This window comes from Stegodyphus dumicola, chromosome 5 (assembly GCF_044657685.1).
Source record: "Stegodyphus dumicola isolate Sdum_Otavi_A_Nest chromosome 5, ASM4465768v1".
Taxonomy (NCBI): domain Eukaryota; kingdom Metazoa; phylum Arthropoda; class Arachnida; order Araneae; family Eresidae; genus Stegodyphus; species Stegodyphus dumicola.
In genome coordinates, this window is record NC_140772.1 from 172,918,713 (window position 1) to 172,939,103 (window position 20,391).

Consider the following 20,391-nt stretch of genomic DNA (forward strand, 5'->3'; position numbering starts at 1 on the left):
GATTATGTCGAAAAGAGTTTCCGATTCTGGAGATATCAAAGGATTTACAAGCGAAAGCATGTTTTGATGTCCATCAAACAAAAAGTGGAATTGCTGCAAAAAATGGTTAAAGGCATGAAGAAAGTGACAGAGAGGTGATTTGTTTCTCTAACCATTCCGAAATCTGTTTATCAATTTCGCGCTGCTCTGCGGGAGAGGGGGGGGGAGGGTACGTCGGAGCGCGCAATGAACTGGAAGTTGATCTGTCAGCACTATCATCTTCAGGGCAGATGTTTTTATTTTATTCGGCTTATAATTCCTCACTAAATGTAGTATTTCATCTCGATGTACTCCGTCTTTGATATGATTTAAATCAAATTCATCATTATAAATATCATGAATACACATGAAATAGCTTTCTGGTTGCAATTTTCTAATTTCGACTATGCGTAATGCATGTTTTAGGCATGCGCACTTTGAAAGAAAAGTTTAATAAAGTAAACAAATAAATATTAAACTTTTTTTTGTAAATTTTGATACCCTTTAGATCATAATTGCTCTTTATTTCATATTTTTAATTTTATAATTTCTGCATGCCATCTTAAAAGATTTAAACTGATGAGCTATAATACAAAAAAACCGATAATCTGAAATCGCCGAAGAGTCCAAATTAAAGACTTTTGACTGTTTACGATAACCAAATGAGCACCACAGCATTTAATGAGTTAATATATGACATAATTACACAGATTGGAATTTGCTAGCAAGTTTGCCCTTGAAACAGAAAAGAAAATTAAAAATCCTGCTCCAGAGGACATTCGAGCTGGCAACTTTATGAAATCTATATACTACTGTTATGAAATAATTTGATCCAGTTTTGTGAAATTAACAAAATATATGGCATTAATGAACTATACAATCACCTGATGCATATTTTAACACTTTGAATGTCAAAACAGAATAGGGACTTTTTTTTTGGCACTGTGGCTGATTCTTACCTTTAGTCATAAAGATGATTACTATGATGCATGTTGCTTTATCGAAGACCTGCCAATGATGAATTGCTATATTCACCCCCCCACTTTACAGTGCTGAAATTTATTAAAAATATTTCCTTCATTTTCCACTTTTTCAATACATTATTAGAATGAGCTTTCCTATAGTTTAAAATGTATTTGTTGATGCGGTAATCATTGTCTTACTTACAAAGACAAAATCCCATAAATACATACAAAGGTTACATTGAACCTTTCTTCTTGTAATTTTTTACCTTAATGCCAACTTAACACAAGAAGTGTTTGAAACACAGTGAAGCAAACACAAACTGACATTCATTCTATGATTTCAGCTGCATACTCAACTTCTCGACTACGACTGTGCAGTTGTGCAATTCTAAGATGTTTCTTCAAGTAAAAAATTGGTTGATGTGTACATGGATACCGAGGATGTGCAATTCTTAAAAATGCGTCAAGCAGTGGGTGATTCTTCATTGTTTTTCTTGAAGTCCTGTTTTAGATATTTTTGCAGGTTTACAGAATTAATTCAAATTTGTAACCGGCAATATGATGAGTTAGCAATTTTCTAAAACACACGAAAATAATCGATTTGGCAATTTTTTTAAAACTCACCAATCTGGACCGTAATATCTAGTTTTACCATATTGCTGTTGTGAAAAGACATGTTTGAAGATGAGTACAAGTTTAACAATTTAAAAATACTGTAATCCTAAAAACAAATCATATGGACCATGGCAGACAAAAAAATAAGAAAGGCACTGCAAAAGCATATGGTTAGACATGGCCAGAATCTCATAAAAAAATAGCACACATTAGCTTCCTGGCAAAACATACTTTGGCTCAACTTCGATGTTAATGTTTCTGGTTAAGTAGAAGCAACATTAAAACTGGTTTGCAGTAAATGCTGCCAAATGAACACATAACTGAAATATTTGCTGATATTAAGAAAAATATTAATTTGTTCAGCTAGACATTTAGCACCAATGCTCATCCAATAACAACAAAATTATAAATTTGTTCACAGAATGTAATAAGAAATTTGTGTAAATAAGTACGCAAGCAACAACAACAACAACAACAAAAAAAAAAAAAAAAAAAAAAAAAAAAAAAAAAAAAAAGGCACATCAATATCACTGCCACACCATACAATTACGTTTGAATAAGAAAATAGAGTTATGCGCACAGCATTGAAAGAATACCTTTGAAGTACACCATATTCATTTCTTACCCTGAATCGAGCAGAACTGAAGTTTTTGAGCTAACCATCAGAATAATTACATTCACTTTCAGCAACTCCTAAATCTTGGCCGAATTTCTTTGCCTTTTCATTGATTAACGGAGCTGCACTGCACCTGAATTTGTTGTGACAGCTGAGACTAGCCGGCCGCTAATTGTTTCCGAACAATACCGAGCGCTTCCAGATGATCTCGAACTACCCCGAAAACTTCCGAATAGCTCTCGAGCGGTTTTATTTGCTTTAAAGACACACTTTTGGAGAAAACCAAAATTTTTACAATTTTCCGGAGCGATGCCGGACTATCGGGCATTCCAGACTGTTGGATGCCGGACTAATGGACTTCTACTGTATATATATATGTGTGTGTGTTTTTTTTTCTTTTAGTGTCAAACTGATCATGCTTTTGGTAAAGCATATTCCAAGAACCAGACAACTAAAAAAGTTAATTGTCCAGCTGTAATTAATGTTACCCGAATGTACAGGATGCCTCAGTTCAAGGTAGAAGTTTATTTAACTTTTTGTTCTCAGATGGTCTTAGTAATTTTAGAGAATTTTTTTTTTAAGGAAAAAATATAATTCTGTCACGTATGAGCAAGATGTATTGAAGGTATTCTATGATAAAGTATACATACTTTTTGACATAAAAACAAAAGGTATTTTTAGAGTCACAATGTAAAAAAGAGAAATGATTTTTTTGTGTCTCTTTATTCAACATATTTTTCTAAATAGTTTTTTTTTTTTTGGCCAAAAGAGGGTTTTTAACAGTAATATTTTCCTAAATAAATAATTCAGTAATTGACATGCAAATAAAATGATGTTTTCAGGCCACAAATAAAGGCTTTTTATGCTAATTATATTCTAACCAATTTGCTACAAATAGAAATAAGTTGTTCAAAGTGAAGTTTTATTGGTTACGTTTCTTTGAAGAAGTAATTTGACCTATTGTTATAAAAATGGAAGATCCTTTTTACAGCTTTTTTTAAAGGAAAGAAATGACTCCTCTTTTTTTTTTTTTTTGAATAATTTGCTATGAACAGAAAGTTTTTAAAATTGAACCTTTATCAATAATTAGTTTTAGATGACTGTGCTGGAATTTCTAAATTTTACTGTGATAAATATGTTTAAATTACAGGTAGTGCCAACCCCAAAAAGAAGGATTATCATATCTCGGAAAATTAAGGAAAACCTAGTCAATAAAGATAGTATTGCTGGTGAAGAAGTTTTCATGTTTAATTTACCTAATAGCCAAGATCATCAAAATCATCTAATGGGTAACATGGCTGCAGTAATAGAACCTATAGATGCTAGAATGCGGCATTTCATAGCTTCTAAAGTTAAGAATGGAAAATGCAATGCCACTGTAATTGCAGAGCTATTAGAAGTATACGTTTCAACTGAATTGGGAGAAACTGATAAAACGCGCAGATGATTTTATCCAGAAATGGAGGCAATAAGGAAAATAATAAGCCAAGCAAAATCTGATATTAGAACTAGTAAAATTGACCTGGAAAATACAGAAATGTTAATAAATAGCTGGGATACTTCCAAGTGTTCTGTTTTTTTTAGACCATGTACTGAAAATACATATGATGGTACTGAGCCAAATGACTTTACAGATTCAAAACTAAATCTGCTATTTATATATCAAAGTGAAGAAATGAAAAATTTATATGTCTTATATGGTTCTAATCTTGTTCTTCTCGACACGACCTATCGAACCTGTAAGTATGCTCTCCCACTTTATTTTTTAGTTGTCAAAACAAATGTGAACTATCAAATAGTGAGCATAATAATTACACAAAATGAAACAGCCAAAGCATTAGAAGAAGCTCTTATAATTATTAAAAATTGGTCACCTCTCGTTAGACCAAAATATGGGATGGTTGATTTTGCAATGGAAGAAATTACAAGTTTGGAAAATGTCTTTACAGGAATTAAGGTTTTTATATGTAGTTTCCATCGAGAGCAGGCATGGTCAAGATGGGCTTCTAAGAAAAAGAATGCAGTAGTTCCCAAAGAAGAGCTTTTGTGTAAATTACGTGCCATAGCAAAAGCTCCAACTCAAGATGAAATGGTTGCAGCAATAGAGGTATTAAAATCATGCAACCAATATGAAGCTGTGAAAGATTATTTTGAATGAACATGGTTCAAGGAAATTGAGAGATGGGCTTTGGCTTACAAACCAAATGACTTATTCATAAACTCGAACAATGGTGTTGAACGCTTAAATGAGAAACTAAAATATAGATATCTTCAGGGATATAAAAACTGTATGCTGTCTGAAATAATTAAGATCTTGGTTGAGAAATTTCTGCCATAAAGATATAAAATTTACGTCAGAAAAAATCCGAGTATGCTGTCGCAGGCCAGATTATACAATGAACATGTACCAAATTATTTAATCAATAAGCCAAAATGGTTAATTGATCACATAAAAACAAAATTAAGAGCTGCTGAAGTTTATGTGGGTAGCAAAAAAAAATTTCACATGGCTTCCTTAAAGTTTCTTCTGAAACTAAGCATGATGCAGTTTATTCTGTCACGTTTGATGAACAGAAACAACTGTGTCAATGCACATGCTTAGATTTCAGAAGAAACCGACTGCTGTGCAAGCATATTTTGTTTGCTGACATGAAGTTTCCAACCTGGAGTTTGGAATGTACTGCAGAATGGCTATTTTCAAAGTTGATGAAGATTTAGTCTCAAGAAGTATTTCAGGCACCAGAAAACGAAAATATTCATCAACTGAAACTCCTTCAAGTGGAACATCAGATAATTTACCCACCATATCTGAAGAAGCAACGTTGAGTAAAAAAAGAAATTTGATCAATGAGTGCGATGCAAATTACAGATCAATTCGGTCACTCCTTTGGAATTTAGATAGCGAAAATTTACACAATGTAGCCAACTCTTTGAAGCAGATTTTCGAGTCTGCTTCAAAAACAGTTATCCGAGATGAAAATACTGGTCTACCGCTTCAAATTGAAAAAAAAATTAAACTAAAAAAAAAAGTAAAAGAATTGTCAAGAAGTATGGTCAACTAAACCTCCATCGCCGTAGAAATACCAGAGTTGGAATAAAGGTGGATATACATAAAGAAACCATTTCAGTAGATGGCCAGTAATTAAAATTAGTATAAAACCTAAAGCAGGCTAGAAAGAGCCTTTGGCAAAGGTGACACCCCCACCTATGAGTGGATAATAGAGTAATCTCGGGGACCTGCATGCCATGGATACACTAATACTTATTTTCAAATAAAATAATAAATTTTGTACTTTTAGGATAATCTTAAATACTGAATATTATCATACTTGAAATACTTTAGTATGTGCATTTATTTTCGGATTCTTCAGAATTTATAGTGAAAAAACTGCTACAACTATATACTATCAAATACCAGATTTCAGACAATTAAAATTGACGATAATTCAAAGTATAACATATAAGTTTTGTAAAATTCAATAAACATAATACATGTTATTATTTAGTAATATTTATTTCCTGAACAACTTTACAAACACTTATTTGAGAGTCATATAACTTATTTCTATTCAATAATGCTGCAGCTGCATTGATTGTCACGATCAAGACATATGAGCAATATAGTATTTAATGCACTCAAAACTGAATCTGGTACAGACTTACGGCATATTGGTTACCAAATGCATCTAAAGCAAACCAGTATGCAGGATTAGTTTTACAGGTTCACTTGTTTTCAAATTAGCAACTCTGTAAAAGTTTTACTCTGGTTGTACTGACACTGCCTGTTCTTTCTCATATCTAATTGTAGTTATTTGGTTGTAATATGCAGTAAAGGTAAGAACACTGGTGTAATATGCTGTAATTTTTATGTTAGATAGCCCAGTTACATGACTACAACATTTTTCCACTACTTTTTTTACACTGTAAACTTGGTTTAGAAAGTTATTTTCCATGATTTTGGGGTGTTGTATAATACATCATATGGAATAACTACAGTTAAATGTATTCATTCAAAAGAGGATATATTGTCTTGCTGAATCTTTTCCTGTACTTATTGTTTGATTTAATATTTCCTATGTGGTGGATTGACCATCATGGAATCATAGCATCCAGTAGATCTTTCAATATAACTCCATTCGGATATTCACATTTATATTTTTGTAAATTAACGTAGAAGACAGATTGACAGATATTCTCAGTTCATAGTGCCAAAGTGTTTTTTAATAATGCTAAAATACAATTAAAAAAAAAGATTACTCATGTTATTAAGTAGAATTAATGTTAAAATTCCATACAAGAAACAAGCATCGATTAATTGTGTTATATAGAATTAAAGAATAAACAGTCAGGTAGAAATTTATAAATACATAAAACACAACAAAAGGCAGGGCTGCATTTATTCATCCAGTTAATTAAAAAAGTTGTGGCTTTCCTAGACCCTACCCCTTGTCGAACATGTAGGTTGTTTCGAATGTTGTCATGAGTAACTAACATAAAATATCATTTTTTCCCCAAATTAGTATGAATAATGACGAGTTCAAATACAAGTTATTATGATGGAATTAGCCTTTGGGTATCGGAAATGAATATGTAGTTGAAGAACGAAGGTTTGCTTTAAATTACAGATTTCTAATACATTAATTTAATTATGTTTTTTAAAAATATCATTTTAATATATTTTTCTAATACATTTATTTTATTATCCAAAATTATTTTCTAATTAACAGAAAGATACAGCATAACTTTCAGTGATCCATTGTCAAAAAAAGGCTTCTTCTGGACAGCTTAATAATAATACAAGGAAATAAGCTTATTTTATGCATGCCTTGTGGCATGAGATAATGAATTTCTGAAGTATTTTAAAAACTGTAAAAATATGTACATATACCATAGAAATGATTTTTAACACTAAATAAAATTTAATACGTGCCCATAGTAATATCAACTTATGAAAGCTTTTTTACCAAACTGGAAATCATTGCATAAGGAGGAAAATTTCCAAAAGCATTTTTTAATTTTTATAATATGACTAACGATAAGGTATTGCTTTTTGATCAATAACATGGGTTGTTTGAACTAATAAAGAAAAACAGCTGAATGCACATATTAGTAACCTTAAATTGCATCAGTATTACAACGAGTTAATTCTAAATCACAAAATACAGTGAACCTTCTGTAAGACAGTCAGATACAGCTGCTACAAAAAATTTTCTATGGAAGTGGTTGTCTTAGATAGGTGATATTTGATGTCAATGTTATTAAATTACCACTTTTGTTATCATCATAGTGTGATATGCATCTCTCTGTGTATACATTTTGAATCTGAAATAATGCATTCAGCATGGCATATATACTTTAGGGATAATTGGGTGTAAAGAAAAGTCAATAAATACAAATTTATTCACATACAAAAATAATTGTATGGTTAAAATGTACACAAAATGATGAAAATACATAGTTTTTTTTATTATTAATTACCTGATATAAACAGCACATAAATCTTAACACTAAGCAGGATTATAATTTAAAAAGAAATCAATAGCAAACAAAAATCAACAAAATATTAGTTCACTTGAAGCACTACACATCTTAATATCTGCTGCAAGAATGAAAAAGAAACATGTGCCTACATGAGAAGCAACAGAAAGAAATTGGAGAGTATGGTTAAATAATAAAAACCAAATCCTTAATATCATCTACTGACAGAAAGGGAACAAAATGCAAATAAGAAGCAAATTTCTTAAAAGCTAACAATAAAGAAGAGATTAAAATTAGGATGAACTGTCATATTTTTATTGATATAAAACATCAGATGCCACTTGAAATCAAATGTTAAGTGAAGTGGTGCCCCCACCCCAGTATAATTTTTTGATGTAGAGAAATAAAAATCGTAGACAAAACAAAATTTATAAATTTCTTTCCTCCAGACATAAGTTTGTGCTGTTTAGTACAAAATTTAAGACACGCATCTCAGCTGTTCGGAGCAAAATTTTAACGCTCTCTTTGCTTGATCATTGTATATGAAACAACACAGTCAGAGAATATTATAGATATTCAAAGAAGGATTCAGTTGGTATTTCTCTAAGATTATATTACATATAATCTCTAAGATACATATTTCTCTAAGATTATATTACATATAATCTTAGAGAATAAAATATGAAGGTGAAGGCAATTTTCCGTTCCGCAAAATTTTCCACAATTCCGCCTAAAACGTAAACAAAGTATCGAGACTTCGTAATCGATTACAAAGTGCAAAGCTATCGGCTGTGTCTACCCGTACGACGTCGGACGTTTAGCTGAAACATGGCGCAGCCATTTTGGATTTCGTTTCAAATCAGACAGATGTTTACGGATTTGCGGAAGAATACGAGGACCTAGTAGTTTGCCGGATACAATGTGCAATGACGCGAAAGAATATAGTTCTGTAGAACTTCCTACATTATTCCGTAATAAACAGTACTATTTCCTAATTTTTTTCTTTATCTAATTAAATAATTAATAGGGAAATAGTTAAATAATGCCAAATTCATTTTTAATGAAATGTAAAATTTTGCATGTATGGGACGACCACCTTCCGTCCAATATTTCTGAGAATATAAACAAATTTTGGAATCTGAGAGTATCAGTTAATAAATATATAGAATATCGCCTCTCAAACGACCACTTCTGAAAGTGACCAATAGTTCTGAGATTATCAATAAATATTGATATTAAGCATTATTTCTATAAGACGACCATCTCTATATAAGACCAAAGTTTCTAGAATCTTGGATAGTCATCAGAGATGTATCTTTGCTGCGAAATTATCGCACGACTGTAATTCAATATCAATAACGGATCGCGCGATTGAAAAACATTTTCTGTCCTGTAATTAGAGGAAAAAAATTTTCCTTATGAGGTATTTCTCCCGCTTTCATAGCGTGCCTTCGTGGTGTAATAGTTCTGAACGCTGGGCCGGTATTTCAGAGGTCCGTGGTTCGATTCACGGCGAAGGCGGTTGCTAATTTTTCATCTCTACGGCTTCCCCAAAAAATCCTAATGTCTCTACAGTGGCGCCCGAATGAAAAAGGTGTTGGATGAGGTATATCCACACCCAGGATTTAGTGATTGGATCCCCTTAAAAAAAAAGTCGGCCTTTAAAAAGAGAAGTAATATAAGGTATTTCTCCCGCTTTCCTAGCGTGTCTTCGGCCCACCAGCGGCCGAGCGGTAAAGTCGCTGAACACTGGTAGTGCGATCCGAGGTTCGTATCCCGCGAACGGGCTGGCTGCATGGGTGTTTTCGTGGTTTTCCCCACGTGTAACGTGTATACGAGCCAGTTTCCCTTAGTCCACGGCCAGTCCCTCCACGAAGACATCCCTCCGCTTAGGCAGATAGCCCTAGTGTGCTTTGCCATAATTAATTACACCACCACCACACCTAGCGTGTCTTCGTGGTGTAGTGGTTCTGCACACTGGGCCGGTATTCCAGAGGTCCGTCCTTCGATTCCCGGCGAAGGCAGTTGCTAATTTTTCATGTTTCCTGCTTCCAAAAAAATACCTAATGTCTTTATACCCAAATTTAAAAAAAAATTCGTTTCCGTAATTAAATATTTTTTATAAAAAAAATATATGTTATTTAGAATTTTGCAAATATTCTAGAAAATGCTAATCCATTGAAAAAAATCTTTTCCATGACTAAATAAATTTTTAAAAACGTCAGAAAAAATAGCAGTTAAAATTAATAACAATATAACAAGAATAAATCATCAATCATATCAATATTTTTAATGTACAGCATTTAGAAACAACTTAGTAAAATACATATGAAAAAAAAATAATGTGCAAGTTTCAGATGTGCAATGTCCAAAAATTAAAACTGGTAAATTTAAGAACAAATATCCTCAAAATGTTTGACAACGAAAGTCCTCCGGACAATGCAGAATGAATGTCCTCAGGATGTGAAATTGGTGAACTCCTCAGGACATCTGAGAATCAACATCTTCAGGACATCCTGTCATATCCCGGGACATAGCGACTTAAATAAGACATCCTCAGGATGTTAAATTACGATCTCCTCAGGACATCTGAGAATCAACATCCTTAGGACATCCTAAGTATGTCCCGGGATATTGCGACTTAAATAGGACATCCTGAGGATGTTTTGTGCTATGGGGGAATAGTATTGCCAAACGTGAAACTTATTGTTATTATTATTTACGGTTATATTCTGAAGTTGAAGAAAGCACGTGATTCCATATAACGTCATTGTATGTCGAAAATCTTTCGTTAATATCAGTATTTTAAATGAATAGCTGCTTTTGGCAACTTTTATGTTTCACCTTTGGATACGTGACACGATATGCTATCGCTACGTTAATTCCTTTATTGAGATTTTGAAAATTTGTTATATTGAAATAAATTTAAATCATAACTTCCAATGTATTACCTGAAGTGTCAAAGGTCTTTGTTTCCTGAGTTGGCAAGAAAAATGTATTTACGAATCGCTGTTTGCTTGGAAAGAATGAATACATTTTCTTCATAATGAAATGTTTCTATGCATTTTATGCTATTCTAAATTTATTTATAAAAATTTAATTTCTTTTATTGTATACTTACTTTCTGAGTAGAAGTTTAAACATCTGTAGATATTTAACGTATTTTAGATGCAATGTTACTTTACTACAGTTAAATAATTTTTTTTTTTTCAAATTTACTAAAATGTCTGAACGCAAGAAGAGAGCACAAATGGTACAGCGAGCTACAGAAAAATGAAGTAAAAAACACTAGGAGACTCAATAGGCAAGTACAATAAAATTTGCGAGCTTCAAAAATGAATGAAGACACAACTAGAAACTCAGCAGGCAAGCATAGTGACAAGACAGCTTACGCATTCAAGAATCTGAAGAAGAAACGAATAGGAGTTCCAGCAGACAAGCAGCAACTCAAGAAACTTCGCGTGCTCAAACTGTATCAGAAACTAGTAGAAAACACAAAAGACACTCAGAAAACCAAGAAACACTGCGTGCTCCGGAAAGGGAAGCAGAAGGGAAACGGAGGCCCATTAGGCAAGTGGAACGTCAACAGACCATGCGCGATGAATAGAAGAAGTAGCAAGTAAACGAAGGATACAAGACTCTCCGCGTCATCGTCAGATTCGACAGGAAATACCAGAACAGCTCAAGAACCTATATAAACAACTCAAGACGCTGCAGTTTACGGACAATTTTTGTTCGAAGAGGCAGAGCGTATGCGAGGGAACAAGCTTCTCATGAACGCATCAAGACATACACGTAGTACTCTTCACAATGCAGGAAGGTTACTTTGAGCAACACACTGTATACATAGAGCTCGTAGACATATATAGTAAAGATTTTGCTTTGGCAACAGCCCTCTAGTAAAATGTATGAAGTTTATATTAGCATCTCACAATACCTGAACGAAATTTTTCTATTTACTTCTTCATTTACTATTTTCTGAAATTTTTTATCAGTAATCCTGTCTATATAATATAGATATCAAAATCAGAAAAATTTAATTAATTATCTTTAAATGTATCTAAGTAATGAATACTTCGCCCCTGTTCATACCGAAACAACATGATGTAATGGTAGATAGCTAGAAAGTAAAATGTATTCAGCAGGCTGTGCAGCAAGCGACATCTATAAATGGTGATAACACAATAATGTTATATAATGTTATATACTGGCAGAGTTTTAAATTAAGAACATATACATCAGTGTTTTAATAATAAGAATTTTGCATCAAATTGCAAAACAAATATCTTAACTTCTGTCTTTTCATGCATAAGAGTTCAGCATTCGGAAAATTATATTTTCGTAAATGGTTTAGCAAAAATAACGACAATTATTGCCCTGAGAAATGGATAAGCTTGGTATGAATCCGAATTACGCCAAGACTACCCGTCAATGGTTGTTTTGAACACGCCCTTAATGAATATATATAACCCTTAAAAAACGTAAAGTCAGTAAATCTACTATCCGAGTGTGTCTTTATATCTTGAGTATTTAAGAAATGCATTTATGTATCTGGATAAAGCTAACGCTATTGCCTGAATCACAACGTTTATTTAACATTTGATATAACCAACTTCATATACATCTTGAAAGAAAACATAAATTTCTTAATAAGATACTAAAAATTGCAGAAAAAATACAAAAATAATGGAATTTCTAATAACACTACAAGTAACATACCGAGGAATAAATTGCGCAGCAAAACTGATGCAATCTACAATATGTATACCAAAAAATTTATGTACCGCAATAGAAATGCAATAGAATGAGAAATAAAACTATCATGAGATTTATAATGAAAAATTTACCATAAACTATTGATATATGTTAATAAATATATTCTTTTAATACTATTCATTTAAATATGCTGAAACTTTCATAATATTCGTTACTTGCGAACGCTTTTTCATCCATCGAAGCATAGCACAAGCCGTTCTCAATTCAGTGCTGGTGCACGTCAATAAAATAAGGATAAATCAAAACTTTTACAAAAAATCAATCACCTTGACTCGTTTCTCAGAAAACGTATGTCTACAAATGCAGTATTAATATATCACATCAATATAATTCGGGATCATAAAATCTCCAAACAACGCATTAAACGCAAAAAATCGCATTAAGGCAGAATGAAGAATTTTCACTCTTACAATGGCTTTTACAACAATATACAATAGAATCTAATTTCTAAACTAAGTGTTCATTGTTACACCATATTTCATTTTTGGGGAATCTTTCATGGTTGTTCAGTAATTCTAACTTGTTTAAATAGAATTATGATTTCATATATATGCACAGACTTATATATGTATATATTAATACGTATCTGTAGTAACATACTTCATATTATTATATGTAGGCGTATAATTCTAAATTAATTATACTAGTCAACATAATTTATATATTGATAGCATCAGACTTTTAAAACTATTTATTACTATCTGCTTGCTAACGATTATATAATTACGTACAGTGGTACCTCGACATACGTGTTTAATTCGTTTCGTAACCTTGCTCGAATGTCAAATTGCTCGTATCTCAAAGCAATTTTCCACATTAAAATTAATCGAAATGCCATTAATCCGTTCCAGATCCCAAAACACGACCTCAGTTGTTTCTTAAGTGTTTTTAAGTAAGAATCAAAAACAAGAAGAAACATTTATTAATAAATAACAAATACATATTCTATAAAAACATAATTAAAAGAAAAAGTGAAGTGCCTACGGAAGAGCTTAATTTTTGTCACTGGTCTTCGCTTTTTTCGTCATGATCTGCTTATTTCCACCCGCAGATCATTTAAAAAAACTTTCCAAGGAGGTTTGTTTCTTCCTTCGTGTCAAGTATGCACGACTAGTTGCAACGTTTTCGCGGTGATTATTATCCACGAACTCTACAACTTTCTCCCACATTCCCAAGACCTGTTTTATATCTCTTGTAGCGATAACCTCCTGCACCTCTGGCTCCTCTTCAAAACTCATTTTTCGTTAACCCAACGTATGCTGCTGCAAATACAGATCGTGTAACTCCTCGGTTGTCAGCTCCTGAGACTGTTGTTCGGCGAGTTCGTTCACATCTCTCCCATCCACCTCCAGACTCATGGATTTTCCCAGAGAAACAAGCTCCTATACCCATGCCACTTCGGGTTCCAATCCTTCGAAGGCCCTTTCAGTAACAGCCTCAGGCCACAGCTTCTTCCATGCAGAGGTTAAGGTCCTCGTTGTAACACCCAGCTAGGCCTGATCAATAATTCCTAGGCATATGACGATCTTAAAGTGGCATTTCCAGAACTCTCGAAGGGTAAGGTTTGTGTTCTCCGTCACCTCAAAGCAGCCCCAAAAAATGTGCTTGGTGTACAATTTCTTAAAATTAGAAATCACCTGCTGATCCATGGTCTTCAGGATAGGAGTGGTGTTGGGTGGTAGGTAGGGAACTTTTATAAACTTGAACTATTAGAGTAAAGCATCTTCGAGATTTGGTGGGTGAGTAGGGGCATTGTCGAGGAAGAGAAGGGCTTGCATGGGTAGGTTGTTTTTCTGTAAGTATTTTTTAACAGAAGGGCCAAACACCAGGTTTATCCACCTCACAAAGAATTTCCTGGTGACACAAGCCTTCGGATTTGTCCCCCACATACCTGGCAGATTTTCTTTTGAAATATTATATGACTTAAAGACTCTGGGATTTTCCGAATGGTATACTAGCAGAGGCTTGATTTTACAGTCGCCAATCTCATTGGCGCAAATTACTAGAGTTAATCTATCCTTCATGGGTTTGTGACCTGGCATCGTCTTCTCCTCTGCCGTTATGTAAGTTCTATTCGCCATCCTTTTCCAGAAAAGTACTGTCTCGTCACAGTTAAAGACTTGCTGGGGGGATGTATCCTTTGGCTAGTATCAGTTCGGAAAACATTTTGATGTAAACCTCAGCTGCCTTCACATCGGAACTTGCTGCCTCACCATGTCTGACGACGGAGTGAATGCCGGTCCTTTTCCTAAAGATGTCAAGCCAGCCCTACTGGATTTAAACAAGTCTTCCGATTCCTCATTTTTAGAAGTGTGTGGGATCTTCTTTAGCAAATAACCGTAAATTGCTCGTGCCTTCTCACATATGATGCTTTATGTTAAGGTTCCTCCTTGAAGCTGCTTCTCTCTCACCCACCCCATCAGTAGTTTCTCCATCTGTTCACGGAGAGAGGTCCAGAGTTTAGACATTATTTTATCGGCCTTAGATGGCGTTATATCCTTTATCAACTCCTTTTGTTTAAGCACAGTACATATCATTGATGTGCTACGACCGTACATCATCGCCAAGTCAATTACTCGCACACCTTGCTCATGGTTTTCTATGATTTCACGCTGTAATTCAATAGACATCATCTTATTCTTTGGACCCATGGTTATAAAAATAAATATGATAATGTTTTCTAAATGTACAAAAAGCAAAAAGCGCCAACCCAGCTTATCAAAGATGCTTCCAAAACGAGGGAAACAAGCACACAGACTGAGATCATGTCTGAGGTGGGAGAAACTGTTAGACGCTGCATCTAAATATAAATAACCATCGTCTTCACTGCCGAAACCCTCTAAACTATTCTATAAATCACTATCATATCAGCTATAAAATCGTCATTAGCCAAATCTATATCATCATCAAAATCATCTAAATATTCCTCACCACACAAAACACATCATCATTTTAAACCATCGTATCTCTATCACCATCGTCAGAATAAAATAATCCACCATCACACAAATCACATCATCATTCCATACTAATCAATCGAAACTATATATCATATACACCATCATCATTGAAGTCGTCAAATAATAAAATCACCTGAATACAAAGTACTATCACCTAAAGTTTTATTACCATCATACTCATTTAATCACATTTTTCATCACTATAACATATAATCACGATAACTTAAATAAAAAATCATCAGCAGTTAGTATAAATCCTCATCCTTAAAATACCAGCTAAATTATTTAAATCATCATCATTTAAATCAAGATTTTTTTTGGTGTTTCGCTAGTATAACATCAAAACGAACCAGTTTCATTTAGGTACAGACATGTACAGGTAAAAGTGTTGGAGCTTCATTAAAGATTGCACAGGTATACATCCCAATAACTAACCGAATACAGCACGGAGGGAAGGCCAGAAGAGGAAGAATCCTACTGGTAGTTCTTTAAAGAGAGATTTAGAAGTTAGTTTTTAAGTGAGGAGGACAAAAAGGGAGAACGGGTTATAGAAGAAATGAAGAAATCTAGAAAAAGGTTCATTAGAAAGTAGTAATAATATTGTAGTGGCTAAATCAATTATTAGCCCAATGGATGAGTCCAGATCTCGAAACTTTGTGCTGTTGGGAAAGGAGGAAAATCTAATAAAACAAGTTTTATATCAAGCTTGTACAGAATACTAGCAGCTTAGCTGCCAGCCTTCGTCTGGCTTTTAAATGTACCGGGAAAATGGCTGAAAGAAACACCAAACTTTAAACTTGAAAACAGCGTAGAATTTTACTCTGCAGAACAACTTCATAAAAAAAGTTATTACGTATAACAAAATTACCATGAAATAAGCAATATCCCTTAATTCAAATATTAATGATCCTAATAAATAAATTAACCAACTTCCCTTTGCAAAATCTTAAGAACTCAAATGGTATAAAGGAGGTTAAGAACATTGTTTCCTAAAAAATTCACTCAAAACTTTTCAGTATCTTAAAATCAGTGAAATGAGCAACAAAGAATACAAAAGAATACAAAAAACAAAAAAAAAATTCTGGAAAGCAAAGTATAATTAATGATAATGAAAAGTATAATTAATGATATCCCTTGTAATGTTGCGCGCTTCCAACCTGCACGCAACAATAGTGGTGACTGCTAACAACTGGAAAGTAGACAAATTCTTGAGAAGGGTTTAAATCCCTTTTTATTCAACTTTAGAAATTACAAATGCGTGCTCTTGACGCTCACAAACTACGCCGACCCGGCGGTAAAATAAAAATAAAAATCTAAAAAAAGAATAATAACAAGTGACTAACTACGAGGCTCTCTATACGTAACTAACCTCACCGCGTTCTAAGATACCACTGATAATTCAGCAAACTTCTGAATATTACGTTGAAAAATTAACAATCTGCCAAGGCAAGCACACAGGCCTAATCGCGTGGTTCTTCAATTTCTAACTAGCCACCTTCACGCTCGTGCAGCAAGAAACACACTTTCGAACTCGTTTCCCTTCTATTTAACTCAGATTACTTCCGCTGACAATTTGAATCCTTTGCGCGTTCTACTCAAAGTTACATACTCTGGCATTGGCAATTCCATGGGAAAGTAAGGCTTAACAGTAAAGTTAGTTAAACTTAAAATAAATGTTAGTTAAAATAAATGTAAACCCTACATTTGCCGCTGCCAGAATTTGGAAATGTTGGAAGCAGGTCCTAGAAACGACCTATTGGAAAGTTTCCACAAATCTGATCTAAATTTTAAGAGCCTCGTTGACATAAAAAAAAACCTGTTATCTCACAAAAGGTAGAACAAATTTCTGTAGATACTTATTTAATTCTCTCTTTTTACAGCAACCTTTCCCGGAGTTCAGCAATCAATCTGTTCTCTTCCTTCCAGTATCTGGAAGGAATAAGTATCAGTATCTTTCTAAATACATTATGATTTGAACTTTCTTGACACTGAATAAGTTTTTGTTTTTGAACGATTTATTTTCCTTAGTTACTGCTTAATTCACATTCATTCAAGTATTCAAACATGAATTTAACTTTACCCTGGCTCTCCACCATGTGTGGTGTCAAACGGGAATATTCGTGTTTAATATTGCAACACTTCTCCTAACCACAATGATTTGTTAGAATTCAACGACCAAATAGACACAACTTACTCGACATTCTACAACTCGATGAGCTACTTTAACATTCTTAAAATTCAAGTGTAGGTGGAGAACCCTACAAAACACATTCATTCTAAATTCCCCCTCATTTATCTTTAGACATGCAGGCTTTCGCTCTAAAGCATGATTTTATCTACAGTTTAATACTTAAATTTGAATTCATTGCTTTTGAGCATTTACTTTTAGCATCTAAAATTTTATGCTTCTAGACTAAATTCTACTTTTACATAACTTTCAAGCATTTACGTATATTTACAAAATTCTAATACATATGATTTTTACAATTTACCATAAAATGAATAAGTGAAAAATAAATTTTTACTTTACTCATTCTTCGCCAAGCTGGAGGCACTGAAACTAAAGTTGTTAATAATACAAGAATACGAAGTTATTTTTATCTTCGGCCAAATTTTGGCTTTAACATAAAAGAATTAGTTTTTCGACCAACAGAAACTGCTTGTTCCTAGATTTTATACTTAAAGAAAATGATACTTTTGCCTTAGCTAAATAAAGTAAAATAAAACTAAATCTAAACCGAGACACATTGACTTCCGTCAAAACATAGAACTTTGCATTTACGCATAACATTTCGGAACAAAAGAAAAAAAATGTTATAGAAGATTTTAACTTATCTTTGAGTTTTCGATGATTGTAACTCCGACATCCTCTTCTGGCAGAACTGCTCCCATGTTATAGATTTCATCGACGTCAGTCGTCTCCTTAGGGTCCTTCGAGTGTCGTCCACGTTGCTTCTTCTTTTTCGCCCTCTGCATGCTGGCCTCTTGGAGTGGTAGTCGTCGGGTTGCTGTCTTTTCCGTTTTGCCCCTGGACGGCTGGTCTTGGCGTCCTCCGGTCTGGAATCGTGCTTGGATTTCTTCTGCTGGTGGTGGTCTTTTCGTTCCTCCTGTTGTCTTTTCGTCCTCGGGAACGGCGGCCTTGTTTGCACCTGAGTCTCTGGCCCTGGAAGCGTTCTCCTCGATGTAGAATTTCTACTGCGATAAGTTGTAAGTGGTGTTTTCCTCTTTACCAAAGTGTCTTTACGCGGCGGCTTTGCTTTCTTGTATTTCTTAAATGCTGGAGTCTGACGTTTTCATTTCTTCTTTTCGGTACCGTCGCATGACTTATAGAACGGCTAGGTTTCTCTTCTTGTTCTCTGCTTCTTGGGTTGTGGAACGGGTGACGTTATTTCTGGACCTTCTACTTCTTTTACACTTGAGTCCTGCAAGAAACTTTCAAGGATTTCAAAATCATTTTGATTATATTTTTCACCTGGTCGGGACTTGCTTTACAGATTTCCCCTCTCTCGTTCTTAAGGTACAATACGACACCCTTGATTTCCTGAATTACACAGGGCCTTCAAATTTTGGAGCTAACTTTGCAGTAAAATTGTCTGGGGCACTTGATAAAGAAAATTTCCGCTTCAACACTTTGTCTCCAACTTTAAAATCTGCTTCACGGCGTTTTCTATCATAGTATAACTTTTGCCTATTTCTTGCCGTATCCGATCTTTTAACCGCCTGGTCAATAAGTGTTTGCACATCTTTCTGTTTAAATTCTTGGTCTCTTTGTTGCACAAAGAATAATTTATCTAATGGCGTAATTAACTTTCGTCCTAAAAATAATTCTGCTGGGGTTTTCCCGTAGTATCGTGATTTGCCGTTCTTAAAGCATAAGCTAACATATTTATGTACCCATCCCAGCGCTTGTGATGTGTGCTACCATAACTTGGAATTATTTTTACAATGTTTTTATTAACTCCTTCTGCTATGTTTGCCTGTGGTCTATACGGAACCATTTTGATATGGCGTATGCCAAGTCCAGTGCATATGTTTTCAAATATTTGGCTAACGAAATGTTTACCGTTACCGCTATGTACTTTTTTCGGTGCACCGTATTTTAAAATGTATCTGTGTAAGAATGCATCTGCGACTGTTTTGGCTGACACGCGTTTAAGTGGAAGAATTTCTGGCCATTTTGAAAAATGATCTACAATTACTAAAAGAAAACGATTTTTATTTAACTCACTCTGGGGGAAAGGACCAAGAAGATCTATGCTTAAAATTTCATTCGGAAATGTAGCGCGAATGTACTGGCCGGGCTGTAATTAATATCATTTATTAACTGACATTTATTGCAGGACCTGACATACGCAGTTACTATTTTGTATAATTGCGGGTAATATACCGCTTCGCGTACCCTTTTTAAAGCCTTTCTGACCCCTAAATGGCCCGCTGTTTTCGCGTCGTGTAATTCCTTCAAAATGCTTATACGAAGCGAGGCTGGGATGACTGGTTTGTATTCCAGGTTTTCGTTTGTTGTTTTCGTATAAAATAATAAATTATATTTTATTTCATAGTTTTCTGCTCTATTTCTTATCTCATCGATATCTGTGTGTTCAAAGCTTTCGGGGTCTTTCAAATACGCATAGATACTTCCAAATTCAGGATCAGCTTTCAATTCAGCAATAATTGTATCTCTAGAATCTAAAATTATTGAAGTCAACACAGCGCATTTAAGTTCATTGCCTTCATCGTCCAGTTATATGCGAGAAAGTGCGTCAGCTACATTGTTTTCCTTACCCGGTTTATATTTGATTATGAGATTATATTCTTGGAGTTTTTAAGCCCATCTTATTAACCTGGGCGTTAGGTTTTTCCCCGAGTAAAGTCTACCAACAGCCGCATGATTCGAAAAGACTGTTACTGGCGCTTTGCCGAAATAAACTCGAAATTTGTGTACAGTCATTAATACGGCTAATGT